Here is a 15,827-nt window from a genome sequence, read left to right on the forward strand (position 1 = left end):
TTTGATTAAAACACCTATGTTTATTAGTTTCAAAAATAATTTAAAAATTTAAAGGAATATTTTCAGTAAGCTTTTATTAAAATTTCATTTTTTATATTATATAAGCAACTTTTTTAAAAACATTGACAAAATTTGACATATCTTTGTTTTACAATTCCCTGACATTCCTTGACTACTTTTGATTTTCCCTGACTGGTGGGCACCCTGAACATTACCTAGCGAACGCAATGTTCTGGGCCTTTAAAAATTCGCAAATAAGTGCTTTGCTTATGTTTTTCTTTTAAATTAATTAACGTAACTTTTTGTTCAATAAACTGTCACGTAACACTGTTTAAATCCAAAGCTTCAAATTTAATACCCAATAGAGTTAACTGAGATGATTTTTTGGTTCAAGAGATCATTTCAAAATTTTTTAATAAACATATTTATTTGCATTTTTTGTTGTTTTGATTGTTTCTTAATGTGAAGGAATTGGCATATTTAATACAAAAATTTATTTATAAAAAAAGTTTTTAAGATAAATTAATAAAGAATTTTTTTTAATTCATTGGTAGTTGACAATTATTAAGAAATTATGTTTTTCTTTTAGCTCATAGCGCGTTCCAACTTTTGATCCTTCTGAATTAGGGCCTCAATGTGTCTCACTTTAAAAGAGGACGAATTCTACAACTTTGTTACGTATGATCTCATGTATAAATAAATTTTAATTTGTAATACAGAATTTTACATTGTGACTAGAATGCAGTAAATATAATTAATTGGAAAGAAAGTAGAATTTTTTAAAATATTATAATGGATAAAGTTTGACCAATTATTAAATAAATTAATAAAGACGACCCCCATAGGATCGATAGATAACAACGATCTCACATAAAAATAAATAGTCAGTTCGGCAAATCATATTTCTAAAAATTGACATTTTATGCCAGTCCGGCAAATCTGTTATATTGAGTCCTTTTAATGTTAATAATAATCACTTTATATTAGGAATATTCTATCGAAATTGTTTTTATGCCGTTCGGCAAATTGCAATTTCGTCAATAACATTTTATGCCGTTCGGCAAATGTATGTATGTATGTATGTATGTATGTATGTATGTATGTATGTATGTATGTATGTATGTATGTATGTATGTATGTATGTATGTATGTATGTATGTATGTATGTATGTATGTATGTATGTATGTATGTATGTATGTATGTATGTATGTATGTATGTATGTATGTATGTATGTATGTATGTATGTATGTATGTATGTATGTATGTATGTATGTATGTATGTATGTATGTATGTATGTATGTATGTATGTATGTATGTATGTATGTATGTATGTATGTATGTATGTATGTATGTATGTATGTATGTATGTATGTATGTATGTATGTATGTATGTATGTATGTATGTATGTATGTATGTATGTATGTATGTATGTATGTATGTATGTATGTATGTATGTATGTATGTATGTATGTATGTATGTATGTATGTATGTATGTATGTATGTATGTATGTATGTATGTATGTATGTATGTATGTATGTATGTATGTATGTATGTATGTATGTATGTATGTATGTATGTATGTATGTATGTATGTATGTATGTATGTATGTATGTATGTATGTATGTATGTATGTATGTATGTATGTATGTATGTATGTATGTATGTATGTATGTATGTATGTATGTATGTATGTATGTATGTATGTATGTATGTATGTATGTATGTATGTATGTATGTATGTATGTATGTATGTATGTATGTATGTATGTATGTATGTATGTATGTATGTATGTATGTATGTATGTATGTATGTATGTATGTATGTATGTATGTATGTATGTATGTATGTATGTATGTATGTATGTATGTATGTATGTATGTATGTATGTATGTATGTATGTATGTATGTATGTATGTATGTATGTATGTATGTATGTATGTATGTATGTATGTATGTATGTATGTATGTATGTATGTATGTATGTATGTATGTATGTATGTATGTATGTATGTATGTATGTATGTATGTATGTATGTATGTATGTATGTATGTATGTATGTATGTATGTATGTATGTATGTATGTATGTATGTATGTATGTATGTATGTATGTATGTATGTATGTATGTATGTATGTATGTATGTATGTATGTATGTATGTATGTATGTATGTATGTATGTATGTATGTATGTATGTATGTATGTATGTATGTATGTATGTATGTATGTATGTATGTATGTATGTATGTATGTATGTATGTATGTATGTATGTATGTATGTATGTATGTATGTATGTATGTATGTATGTATGTATGTATGTATGTATGTATGTATGTATGTATGTATGTATGTATGTATGTATGTATGTATGTATGTATGTATGTATGTATGTATGTATGTATGTATGTATGTATGTATGTATGTATGTATGTATGTATGTATGTATGTATGTATGTATGTATGTATGTATGTATGTATGTATGTATGTATGTATGTATGTATGTATGTATGTATGTATGTATGTATGTATGTATGTATGTATGTATGTATGTATGTATGTATGTATGTATGTATGTATGTATGTATGTATGTATGTATGTATGTATGTATGTATGTATGTATGTATGTATGTATGTATGTATGTATGTATGTATGTATGTATGTATGTATGTATGTATGTATGTATGTATGTATGTATGTATGTATGTATGTATGTATGTATGTATGTATGTATGTATGTATGTATGTATGTATGTATGTATGTATGTATGTATGTATGTATGTATGTATGTATGTATGTATGTATGTATGTATGTATGTATGTATGTATGTATGTATGTATGTATGTATGTATGTATGTATGTATGTATGTATGTATGTATGTATGTATGTATGTATGTATGTATGTATGTATGTATGTATGTATGTATGTATGTATGTATGTATGTATGTATGTATGTATGTATGTATGTATGTATGTATGTATGTATGTATGTATGTATGTATGTATGTATGTATGTATGTATGTATGTATGTATGTATGTATGTATGTATGTATGTATGTATGTATGTATGTATGTATGTATGTATGTATGTATGTATGTATGTATGTATGTATGTATGTATGTATGTATGTATGTATGTATGTATGTATGTATGTAGACACAAAATGTTGTTGACAAAATAACTTTTATAAATCGAAACAAATAGATTTGCAATTTTGCACACACAACAGTCACAAAGTCGCAAACAAATACACTTGCATGTACCTGTACAGGTTCATGTACTTTGTTCCAATTCTTTTTACAGGTTCGTTTTCTGCTCTTGTACAAGATCACGCGAATGTGCAAGTACTTGAACTTGATCAAAAAAATGTACATGATATTGTACAAGATTTTTCAACTGGGAATAGTATATATAACCCTTACTTTTATGTATAACAAGCTTAAAGTAAATAAAATAAATTGTTTAATTAAAAAAACTATTTGAAAAAAATAATGGAGATGAGATACTAACCCCTTAAATGTATTCGTTTGCTCAAATGTTTCATATATTTAAATAATAAAAAATCCAAATACTCAAAAACACTTCTAATTCCGCATCATACATTCGAGCGTGAAACGCGAGTGCCATGATGAGAATGTTCTCCTTAAAGTCGAAGAACTTTAAGAAAATTAATCCTATATAATAATATTAAAATTATTGTATATAATTTTTATATTAAAATATTATAATATAATATTAAATGTAGAGTCAGCATAACATTTGGAGCGCGTAGCGCGACGGAGTGCTTTTCGCGCCCCAAGGCACGTTCAAATCCGCGAGCGCAGCGAGCCCCCCCGCTCGAAGCGCGGATGAGAATGTGTCCGCTACCCCGAAGGGGGAGCGGGCAGATTTTTATTAAAACTTTTCAAGAACTGCTTTTATGCCGTACGGCAAATTGTAGTCTTGCAATCAACATTTTATGCCGATCGGCAAATCTGTTGAATAAGGTTTTATTTATAAATAAAATTCAATATTGAAAGGTTAAGAGTTTTTTTTTGCAAGAATTATTCTTATGCCGTTCGGCAAATTATAATTCTGAAATAGACAAATTATGCCGATCGGCAAATCTATCTTGCAAATACTCTTTACTTGATAATATTGAACTCCAATATTAACTTATCTGAATATTCGGTAAAAAGAGCTATTTTTATGCCACACGGCAAATTATAGTTCTTGAAATTGACATTTTATGCCGTTCGGCAAATCTGTCATGCTGATGTTCTTATGTTGTTAATATCTTTTCCTTGTTGTTTCAATAAAGGGTATTCAGGTGGAACTACTTTTATGCCGATCGGCAAATTGTTTTTTCATAATTGATATTTTATGCCGTCCGGCAAACTTGTCAAATTAGACTTTCTCAAAATATCCTCTTAAAAATAATTTAAATTTCACAAGAGATACTTTTAAGCTTTATTGTTAATTGTATCTCTGTGATCAGCATTTTATGCCGATCGGCAAACTTGCTGAGTGAAATCAAAATTATAATCCTTGATAATTTAAACAAATTTCCACCGTGCGTCAAATTTTATTTTACAATTCACATTTTTTGCATAATAAGTTTAAAATTTTGTTTAAAAGGGTATTGTTACATTAATTTAAAATTTTTCCGTAATTACAAAATTTCTTTCCTTTGACACCAGTCATGTTTATTTTACAGTTGTTCCAAAAAACATGAACGACGGTGCTGAAATTAAAATATTAAAAGTAAAAAGACGCGGAGGAATAAAAGCACGAAGAAGATACGAAATTGAACAAAAACCAAAGATTGAAATAAAAACTAAAACTAATGAAAATTTAAAAACTTTCGCTTCAGATGAAGAATTTTCAAAAATTTTTGAAGAAATTTTAGATAAAACAGAAAAAGTGATTAATAACGTAAAAAACTAAGAGACAAAATAATTATGTATTGATTGTCATAATTCCATAAAAGAAAAAAATATATAAGCATACATAATATAACTGTCAAAGAAAAGGCGATCGATATTTCATTCTCCTTCATAAACCCATTCTTTATCCTGAATTTAACAAATTTATAAAAAATTCTAATGTTAAATCATTCTTCACATTTAACTTTTCACCATCATAGTAAAAGAACTATAGTGACTATAAATTCCATATTTTTAAAAGAAGAAGTTGGTGATTTTCTGTACGATCCAACTGTTAATATTAATTTAATTGAAGAAAGTAAAGTTGCTTCATTTGTTCACATTAATTATTCAAAAATTCATATAATTAAGGAATTGGTATTGAGTACATTAGGCGTAGCAGATATTCCAATTTTGAGTAAAAATTTGAAATTTAATGTTATAAATAGTGGTATAAATTCAAAAATAATAGGAATTGTTGGAAGATCTTTTATTAAAGAATTAAATTTGCCAATACCAGAGAACAAATAGCTTTTTTAAAGTGAGATCGTTTCATTGAATTATGCTTTCTAAATAATTTTGTTAATTCAAACGACAATAGAGACAATTAAAGTTTTCTTTTATTTGAAAAGCAAGTGGCTTTATTTTATCAAATGACATGTCATCATACTTTTCATATTTAGAACAACGAAGGTACGCTTTTCCGAGAACATATATTATTGCACAACAATTAAAATATTTAGAAGGAAGTTTTATTATCGATCCTTCTTTACCTATTAATTTGATAAGAGAAACTGAATTAGCTCTTTCAGTGAACATAGACCGATCTGAAATATATATTCTTAGAGGAGCAACACTAGTAACTATCGGTAAAGTAAAAATTGACGTAGGTAATACACCTGTAGAATTTCAAGTTATTTCACACGATACAGGTTCAGAAATTACCGGAGTATTATGGTCAGTATATTTTACAGGGTCCAATTTTGAATCAAATTCTATTTAAAACTACATAAAACAATAACGGCAATTAAACATAATTTAATATAAAATATCCCTTTTATTATTAATAAAATAAACAAATAAACATTTGAGAACATTCCAACCGATTTAAGCAAAATGGCTCACGACGGTTGAGAAACAAGTTGTACTGGATCCATAAATCGTACCCTTACAGATGAAATGATGACATCCATGGCCGAGTGTTTTGCATTGCAACAAGCAACAATAAATATTCCAGCATTCGACGGTAAAAATATGCCTGTTATGGACTTTATTCAAGACGTTGAAAACGGTGAAGCTAGTGTACCCCCTAATTGCGAAACACAGTATGTCAAAGCAATATTATCGCGACTAAAGGGTCCAGCGAGAGAAAGTACTCACGGAAAACAATTTAATACTATAAACGCTTTAAAACAACATTTAAAACAGCGTTTTGCTTCTAGAAAATCATATTCTTGGTATTTGCATGAAATTTCTACCATTAGAATGTATCGTACCGAAAATTGAATTTTATGATCGAGTAACCTTGTTATTACATGGTGTACAAGCTGCTCTACAAGATAAATATAAAAATGCAAGAAATATGATGTCACCTTTACAGGATTGCGCATTAGAGGCATTTATTCGTGGATTACCAGATAACATTTCAGGAATGGTAGAGGCCCAAAACCCAGAGAATTTAGATGCGGCCTTGAAACATGCTATAAAGTATGAAACAAGGCATCAAATTCATTCTCAAGGATATCATGACTATAGGTATTCACAGTCTAACTACCAAAATTATCGTGATCGTAGTCCTAGTCCCCAGGTAAGATTTGCTTCATCTCCTGAAAGAAAAAGTTTTTCTAAACAAAATCCTCCAGGAATAGTCAAACCAAGAGAAGATAATCAATATTATTCCAGAGATAAATATCCTCAAAGAATTCAATCTAATTACTATGCGGATGGAAAAACTACACCCCCTAGGAATCAATCACCGATACCTTCAAGGTCTCAAGCTTTAAACTACAACAGTGCTCGCCGAACAGACGCACCGACGAGCGAGGAGAAACCCGAGCGTCAGACAAGTGTACGAATTCTCTTAAAACGACAGGAATCTGCCAAGCAAAATTAAGCGAAGAATCACCTGTAATAAAAGTTTTTTCTCCTTATTAAAAAAATAAACATGGATATTTTTTAATTGACACTGGCGCGGATGTTAATATCATTAAACTAACGTCTTTACATGAAGATGTTATGGTAACTGAAGACAATGCTATTGAAATAATTGGAATAACGGAAGTTAAAATTACTACTTTAGGAACAACAATACTGGATATAGGAAACACAGAAGTAAAGTTTCATGTTATTTTTCCAAATTTTCTCCTTGAAGTTGATGGTATTTTAGGAAGAGAATATTTACGTCAAGAGAAGGTGGAAATTTCCTTCTGGCATAATACAATAGTAACCGCTTCAAACCCTGTAGTTCCAATACCATTTATTGACATTGAATCGTTACAAAGTAATAATGATCTTGAACCTCAAAAGAAGAGAAATTACAATTCTGTTGTTTTAAAATCAAGGTCGCGACAAGTAATACCAGTTAAGATTTTAAACGAGCAAATGAAAGAAGGATATTTACCTTTAATAAATGTACAAGATGGCGTGTTTATAGGAGAAGCAGTGGTAACAAATTCTAAGGGATATTGTCACGTATATGCAATTAACACCAACGATAATGAAATAGAAGTAAATATACCTCCACAGGAACTAATCCCTTTTGAGTATTATAATTTACCCGGAGAAGATTCCTGCGATAGTATGGAAAACATCAACGACTTTTCTACCTCAAACAGGTACCAAACAGTAGTAAACCATTTAAGGTTATCACATTTAAATGCAGAGGAGAAAACACATGTTTTAAAATTAGTTAATGAATTTCAAGATATTTTTCATTTACCTGGAGAACATTTGACTCCAACTCATTTAGTGCAACATCAAATACATACTAGCGACGACATCCCAATTAATACTCGTCCTTATCGGTTTTCACCTTCACAAAATGAACAAGTTGAAAGAGTAATAAATAAAATCGAGTCCGAAGGTGCTATACGACATTCTAAATCACCATACAATTCACCATTATTAATAATTCCAAAAAAAATTGATGGCACAGGAAAAAGAAAATGGCGAATTGTAATCGACTTTAGATTATTGAATGAAAAAACAGTGGGTGATGCTTACCCCCTCCCCTGCATTTCGGAAATTCTTCTAGGTGGCGCTGTCTACTTTTCAGTTTTTGATCTAGCAAGCGGTTTTCATCAAATTGAATTAGCACCAAGCGATCGAGCCAAAACAGCGTTTTCAACTTTAAATGGTCATTATGAATATGTCCGAATGCCCATGGGATTAAAAAATTCACCTGCAACTTTTCAGCGATTGATGGACCAAACACTACTGGGATTGCAAGGAAGTGAATTATTTGTGTACCTTGACTACATTGTAGTTTATGCAACTGATTTAGACAATCATGAAAAGAAGTTAAGAAGATTATTTGCAAAATTAAGAGATGCAAATTTATCCTTGCAGCCTGAAAAATGCGAGTTTCTTTTTAAAGAAATACAATACTTAGGGCATATAATAAGCAGCGATGGAGTAAAGCCAGATCCTAAAAAGATTGAGGCTGTTAGTCAATATCCAAGGCCGAAAACACCTCGTAATATAAAACAATTTTTAGGTTTGGCTGGATATTATCGTAGGTTTATAAAAAATTTTTCAACTCGTGCAAAACCTTTGACAAATCTTTTAAAGAAAGGAATAATCTTCAAATGGGGAGACAAAGAGGAAGAAAGTTTCAAAGATTTAAGACAAGCTTTATGTACGAGTCCCATATTACAGTATCCTGAGTTTGATAAACCATTCACACTCACTACTGATGCCTCAGACTACGCCATAGGTGCGGTTTTAAGTCAAGATAAAGATAATATGGACCTCCCTGTTGCATATTTTTCTCAAGTTTTAACACCTGCAGAAGAAAATTATTCTACAACTGAAAAGGAATGTTTAGCAGTTTTACATGCAGTGAATCACTTTAGACCTTTTCTTTATGGACAGCACTTTACCTTAGTAAGCGATCACGAACCACTACGATGGATAAATTCAGTTAAGGAGCCAGGACAGCGATTAGTAAGGTGGAGATTAAAATTAAGGGACTACGATTACACATTCAGGTATAAGCCCGGAAAATTAAATTCAAATGCTGATGCATTGTCCCGTAATCCCATAAGCGTTAATGCTGACGATAAGAAAACTAATGTAGTTAAAGAAGAAAATATTCAAGAAATTCAGGTTGCTAAAATGTTGCCTGTGCAAACACGTCAAACTACAAGGACAACAGAATCTAAAAACAAGCCAGAAAATAAACCTTCTACATCAAGTTCAACATTTAATCCATCAAATATTAGGGAAAAAGGCAGAATTTCAAGTTCCATAAAATCGTCATTAAAACCATTTAATAAGCCCACTTATTCTTCAGTTTTAACGAAAGATCCGACAACGTTAAGAAAAAAGAATCCCTCACTTTCAAGGACAGAAAGAAAACTAGATGAAAGTACTATAGCAAAGCGATTACTTCAAAGAAGAACAGAACGAGGTAAAAATTCAAAACCTAAGTACAGCGAGACTAGCACAAGTTCGGAAGAAACGGAGAGTGATAGGGAACCACCTCCTATTCTACGAAAAAGAAAAAGTACTTTACCAAGTTTGGAAATTCCTTTAGCAGCTATACCAGAATCTCCTATACCAAAAAGCGCGCCTCCAAAAATCCAAACAAACACGAATGAAAATTTATTGACAAAAGAGCTTGATGATCCACTCGAAGAAACAGGAAATGTAATAAGAGTGAGTCCACCTCCTACTGATAGCGACGATAGTAATACTGAAGAGGATTTAGAAATTCAAAAAACTATAGATACAGATGAAGGAAAAAATTCTATTATACCAATAACTAGAAAAGAATTACAGGATTCATTTTCAAAATTCGACGAATATTTGCATTCCCATCTTCCAAAACCACAGGAAAAATATTTTGTTACAGCAGAAAAGGTTGTTCCAGATGTATTGGCAGTATCAGATGGAGAAGAAGACAGATATATACTTGATGCAATAGAACAGCTTGAAGTTGAAGAAAATGATGACCTCGATTGTCGTGTAGAACAGGTTATTAATTGGTCACAAAAGGAATTAAACGAAAATCAAAACTCCGAGAGAAGAATGGAAGATGGCGACGGTGAATATGATCATTTTTCACCAAGTAAATCACAGCAACCTCGTAAAAGTATGACTTTTAATCCAAATGTAGAAATGCAGTCGTTCTTTTCTGAAAATACTCCATTTACTAGTGCTCAACCTAAAGCGGTTTCCACTCCACATTCGGAAAAATTGAGTCAAATCAAGCCAAGACAAGTAAAATTTGATATCTCACAAAATAATGAAAATTTTCCTTCGCCCTGTCAACTGACTCAATCAGCAACATCAAGGTAGAAGATCCTACAACAAAAAATTATCCAACAAATGATGTTTCAACGTTGCCATTTTATATAATAGAACAACGATCTAAACTAAAACATAGTCGAGAAAATTTGACTTATAATAAAGGTAATTATCTCCATTTTCTCTCTGCTGATTGCGAATTTATTACCCCTATTAGTAGGCTATTAATAGAAATTGGAGTATTAGACCCATATGCGATCAAAAACAAAAAGCCAAAGGTAGGACAAGTAATTATTACATCAAGAGGAAAATTTGACATTTACACTTTAATAATACAACACAAACATTATGACGAAACAATGAAAGAAAATTTGATAATTGCAATTAACAATTTGTCAGATGTATTGCAAAGTAATAGGGTAAATTCCATTCCAGTTTCAAATCAAGGTAATTTAACTGATACTCTTTCAAAAAGAATTTTCTTTGATCTATTAATAGAAAAAATTTCACAAAATAACATTGAAATGACATTTTGTTATGGAAATGTCATTACTCCAAAAACAAAAATGCAAGAAGAAATTATAAAAGAAAATCATGATAGCAAATATGGAGGACACAAAGGTGTTAATGAAACCTATAGAAGGATCCGTGAAAAATACTTTTGGCAAGGTATGAAAGAACAAATAACTGAGTTTGTAAGGAAGTGTATTGTTTGTCAAGAACAAAAACTTGTCAGGGCAAAAACTCATGAACCTATGTTGATTACAGACACACCATTAGATGTGTTCGATAAAGTTTCTATAGATACAGTAGGAAAATTACCTACCACTCCAGATGGAAATCAACATAATCTCACAATTCAAGATAACTTATCCAAGTATTGTATAGCTGTACCGATATCAGATATTACAGCTACTACAATTGCACATGCATTAGCAAAAAATTTATTCTGTTATAATAAATAAATTTTTGGAATTAAACAGGTAACAACTTCAGGTTATAGACCACAATCAAATGGAGCCCTTGAAAGAAGTCATGCAGTGTTAATGGATTATATTAGAGCTTATGCTGAAAGTTTTGATGATTGGGATAGATTATTGCCTTTTGCAATGTTTAGTTATAACACTTCTGTTCATCAAGCAACAAAGTTTACTCCTTTTGAGTTAGTATACGGTAAACTTGCACGAACACCTAGTTCCTATCCTATTAATGATAATTTAGAAACTTAAGGTTCGTATTTAGAAGAACTAATAATAAGATTAAATGAATTAAAAATTTTAGCTGCTGAAAATTTAATCGAAGGAAAACAAAATTCAAAATCAAACTATGATAAAAAAGTCAAACCATTCTTAGGAAAAATAGGTGATATGGTCTATGTTCAGAAAGAAGTTAAATTACATAAAAAATTAGATAGCCAATATCATGGCCGTTACAAAATTCATAAAAAATTAGATAAAAGCAATGTAATTTTAGAAAGTAAAGAAGGAAAACTTTTTCAAAAACACGTTGATAAGTTAAAACTTGCTTACCTATAAAAAAAGAGAATATTAATAAAGTTTATCTGTTTAGGAAAACAATGGCGGAATGCATTGTCACCAAGCCTCTTCGAGGACAATTTTACCCGTCCTACATTCTTCCTAAAGGGAGAGTGGAGGAATTAGAATTTGCAAAATCCCAATTGGAGGAGCTAGCCATAGAATATGATTTATCGAAACCTGTGGTAACATTGGATCGAATAGAAGGTCCTCAAAAGAGTCAACTTTTCTTTATGAAAATAGCCATAGAAGAAAAGAAAAATGGCAATACGTTTGTAGCTGTAGGGGATGGAAAGCCATCTAAGAAGCAGTCCTTACATTCTGCTGCCAGAAAAATCCTTAAAAAATTGGAGGAAATCTAAGTACTATTTTAGTGAGGAAGAGAATATAAATAATGTAAAAGAAAACACGTACGTATATTGTCTTAATTGTCCTTTAAAGATTCTACGCATCAAACTTTATAAATGGCAAAATGCGTGTCAGTATTGTTATGCTCGAGGACACGTGATGACTGAGTGTCAAAACGAAATACGAAATAAAAGATTTTGTTAAAAACTCAATGGACTCTAAGAAAATGAAGTATGGCAATTAAAATTTTTTTTTGCTAGTTAACTAACATAAATGATAATCAAGATGTAAATATTCATTCCTTTACTAACAATTATATATTGGAAATTATTTTATTTGCATTTATTAGTATTTACTAACAAAAAAAAAGAATAAAAAAAAAGGTAGTATTAGAATATATTCCTTATCCAAATAAAAAAAGGGGAGATGGCTATAAAAACTATATATAAATTAACATTATGTGTAACTATAAAATACTACAACCGTGCTTAAAAATACTATTTTACAACCAATCACTATAGTTGCTTTTATAATCATATAACTAATGCATGAAATACTAAACTAGTATGTAATTATACAAATTATTAAAGTAAACTTTAATAATTTGCTTTTAATTATTAGTATTATTATTTTTTTTTTTGGTGGTCAGGTTATGCATCACTCTATAAAACTTTATAACTTACATCATTAAGGAATAAATACATTAATCTACCCTATTTTCTAGATATTCATTTTATTTACTTTAACTGCTTTTTAAAGAAAGAGTTTGAATTTATATAATAATTATTATAATACGCTGCGTAGTAGTAATAACATTTAAGAACTAATGAGCATGAACTTTAATTAATTTTATCCAGTTGATTTTAAATAAACAAAAATACGATTTCCCTATACGAACATAGTTAAGAATGCATGAAATACAGTTGTCATTTACATACAAGTATTTAATCAATTTAGAATAAGAAATAAAAATAAGAATGGTCATAAGTTTTTATCTCTCTTATGTTATTGACTCCACTTTAAACATTTCTATTATAGAGTATCATTGCTAATGCACTCAATTAATCACTACAATATACAGAGAAATATAATATGCAATATTGTAACAATAATTTTAAGTTTGCTTTAAGTATTACTTTCTTTTAACAAGACGTTTATTCATAATCTATACCTTTATTTTTATTTTATTGGATTGGCTTTATTTTATTATAATGCTAGAATAGTTCGTGATAATTAAAGAAAAACATATTAATCTATAATGTTAGGATTACATTATGCTATTAAGTAAAATATATATATATAACCATTAATATTACAAAGCTGCATGATTTTACATATATTCTTACACATTTGTGTTTATTATAACATGTGGTTATTATTATAGTGCATATTAATTCTATAATAATGACCAAATATTATAAATATTTAATCAACAATACACTAAGATTTATTTTATCAAACACCACTTGAAATAGTATAAGTAATGCTGGTTTACTTATATAAATTCCACATTGTGCATAGTACGTAAAAATTATAATTAGTTAAGAAACAACTGCACTTAGAGGTATTTTATTTTCCCTCACTCTGTACTACAAATTATAATACTTTTTATCACATTTCAATGGGTTTTGTTTAATTATATCAAATACTTCGTACACCTAATGATATTCCTATGATTTTCTCACATTTATAACACTACAGGTATACGAGAAATATTAAGCAAAGAAAATATACAATGAATGCATGTATTAAAAAATTAAAATTTTAAAGCTAGGCAACATATATCGCACCTATACCACATAACGCATGATAAATATCTTTAAAACTGATACTTATATTAAAATTGCATGATTTAGATTAGTTCATTATCAATCATTAAGATTAAAATTTATTGGTATCCGCATAAGGAGCATAATAAAATATTAAAGTATAAGAGAAAATATACAATTCTTACTATTTGTATTACATATCTTATAATCATTTATATTTAATCATTACTAAAAGTCTAATTCATATACTTTTATTATAATACTTGTCAAATTGAAAAACAAAAAAAAGGAGCAAAACAACAAACAGTTGTAGATAAAAGAAAAAAAAATTCAACAAAATTCAATACCTCTTTCTTTTATCTAATAATCAAAAAAAAAAAAAATTTTCCCAATAAATAAAACAAAATTCAAAATATTTAATCAATTTCACAGATGGAAATTCCTCTTTTTGGTTGGATCACAGACGTCAAAACTTACTTCTAAATTGCCTTTCGAATCATATTATTGTTAATAATTTTGGTCATTGCAAGATATTTGTATACATGTTGCTAATCCATTCATGTCAGGAGTAAAAGGACAAGAAATTCGAATAATAGAAATCAAAATTCTCAAAAAAGAAGTCAAAATTCCTCAAATTCACGTGTCATTCCATCCATTTACATCGAGGACGATGCAAACTTTTAAGGAGGGAGGACAATACAATAAAAATTAAAAAATAAATAAATTTCATCATACTATACAAGCAAAAAAATTGTCGCCATTTCTCCATCTGTAAAATCTATATACACGCCTCTCTATAATGGCCTCTTAATATGAAATCACGAATCACATACTAATGTCAACTAGCCATTGATTCGCACTTCAATATCACGTTACGTTGGGCGGCCGGACTGAGAAGGCGGAGAGAAGAAGATCATCACGTCGCTCATTAACAGCAACTACGTGACTAATATGTATCGTAAGTCACAGCGCGAGCGAAAGAATGTACAAAACTCTATTTAAAGCTTACGGATGAACAATTGAAATACATACTTTGTATTGGATATTAAAAATTTACGAATATATCTTAGAAATTTTAATTCTATGCAAATATAAATTAAAAGAGTAGAAAATTTCATTAAATATTATATCTATAACAGTAGAAATATGCATAGAATAATAAAAAATTTTAGTTTTTACCTATACATATATACAGTAATTAATCAATTTAAAGTTTCTATATATAGAAAAACTATATTCTCATAGTATATATATGTATATGTACTTTATATTTTGTAGAATAGAAAATTTTATAAAAAAATATATATATATATTTTTAATTATTTTTTATACAAATTATTAAATTAATATAATTAACTAACTTTCAATGTATTTTATAAAGAAAATTTTAATAATAATTGTTAAAATTCAGTACGGATGGAGCAGAAAAAGGAGTTAAAAAAAACAGAATTTAAAAATTTATAAAAAACTAACTCGTTTATTCAACAAACACTCGCACATTTACGCTACACAAAAAACCACTCACACATGTACCATTTTCACTTCACAATTAAAAAAAAAAGACTAAAAGATAATCACTAACACTAAACACTTAAACTAACAGTTTATTTGAAGAGGGTCTTCTTCCTCCACGAAAGAATTGTCTTCAAAATCCTCCACAAAAACTTTAAAAAATTGTGGAAGCTCGTCTATTGGCTCGTCTTTTACTTCGACTTCGAAAAATTCCTGCATATCAGTAGCAGGTCTGGGGCCAGGTATCGCCGCAATATCTGCTACTTCTATATTTTC

This window comes from Leptopilina boulardi, unplaced genomic scaffold (genome assembly GCF_019393585.1).
Source record: "Leptopilina boulardi isolate dan_hultmark-lab unplaced genomic scaffold, ZJU_Lbou_2.1 LbouV2_226, whole genome shotgun sequence".
Taxonomy (NCBI): domain Eukaryota; kingdom Metazoa; phylum Arthropoda; class Insecta; order Hymenoptera; family Figitidae; genus Leptopilina; species Leptopilina boulardi.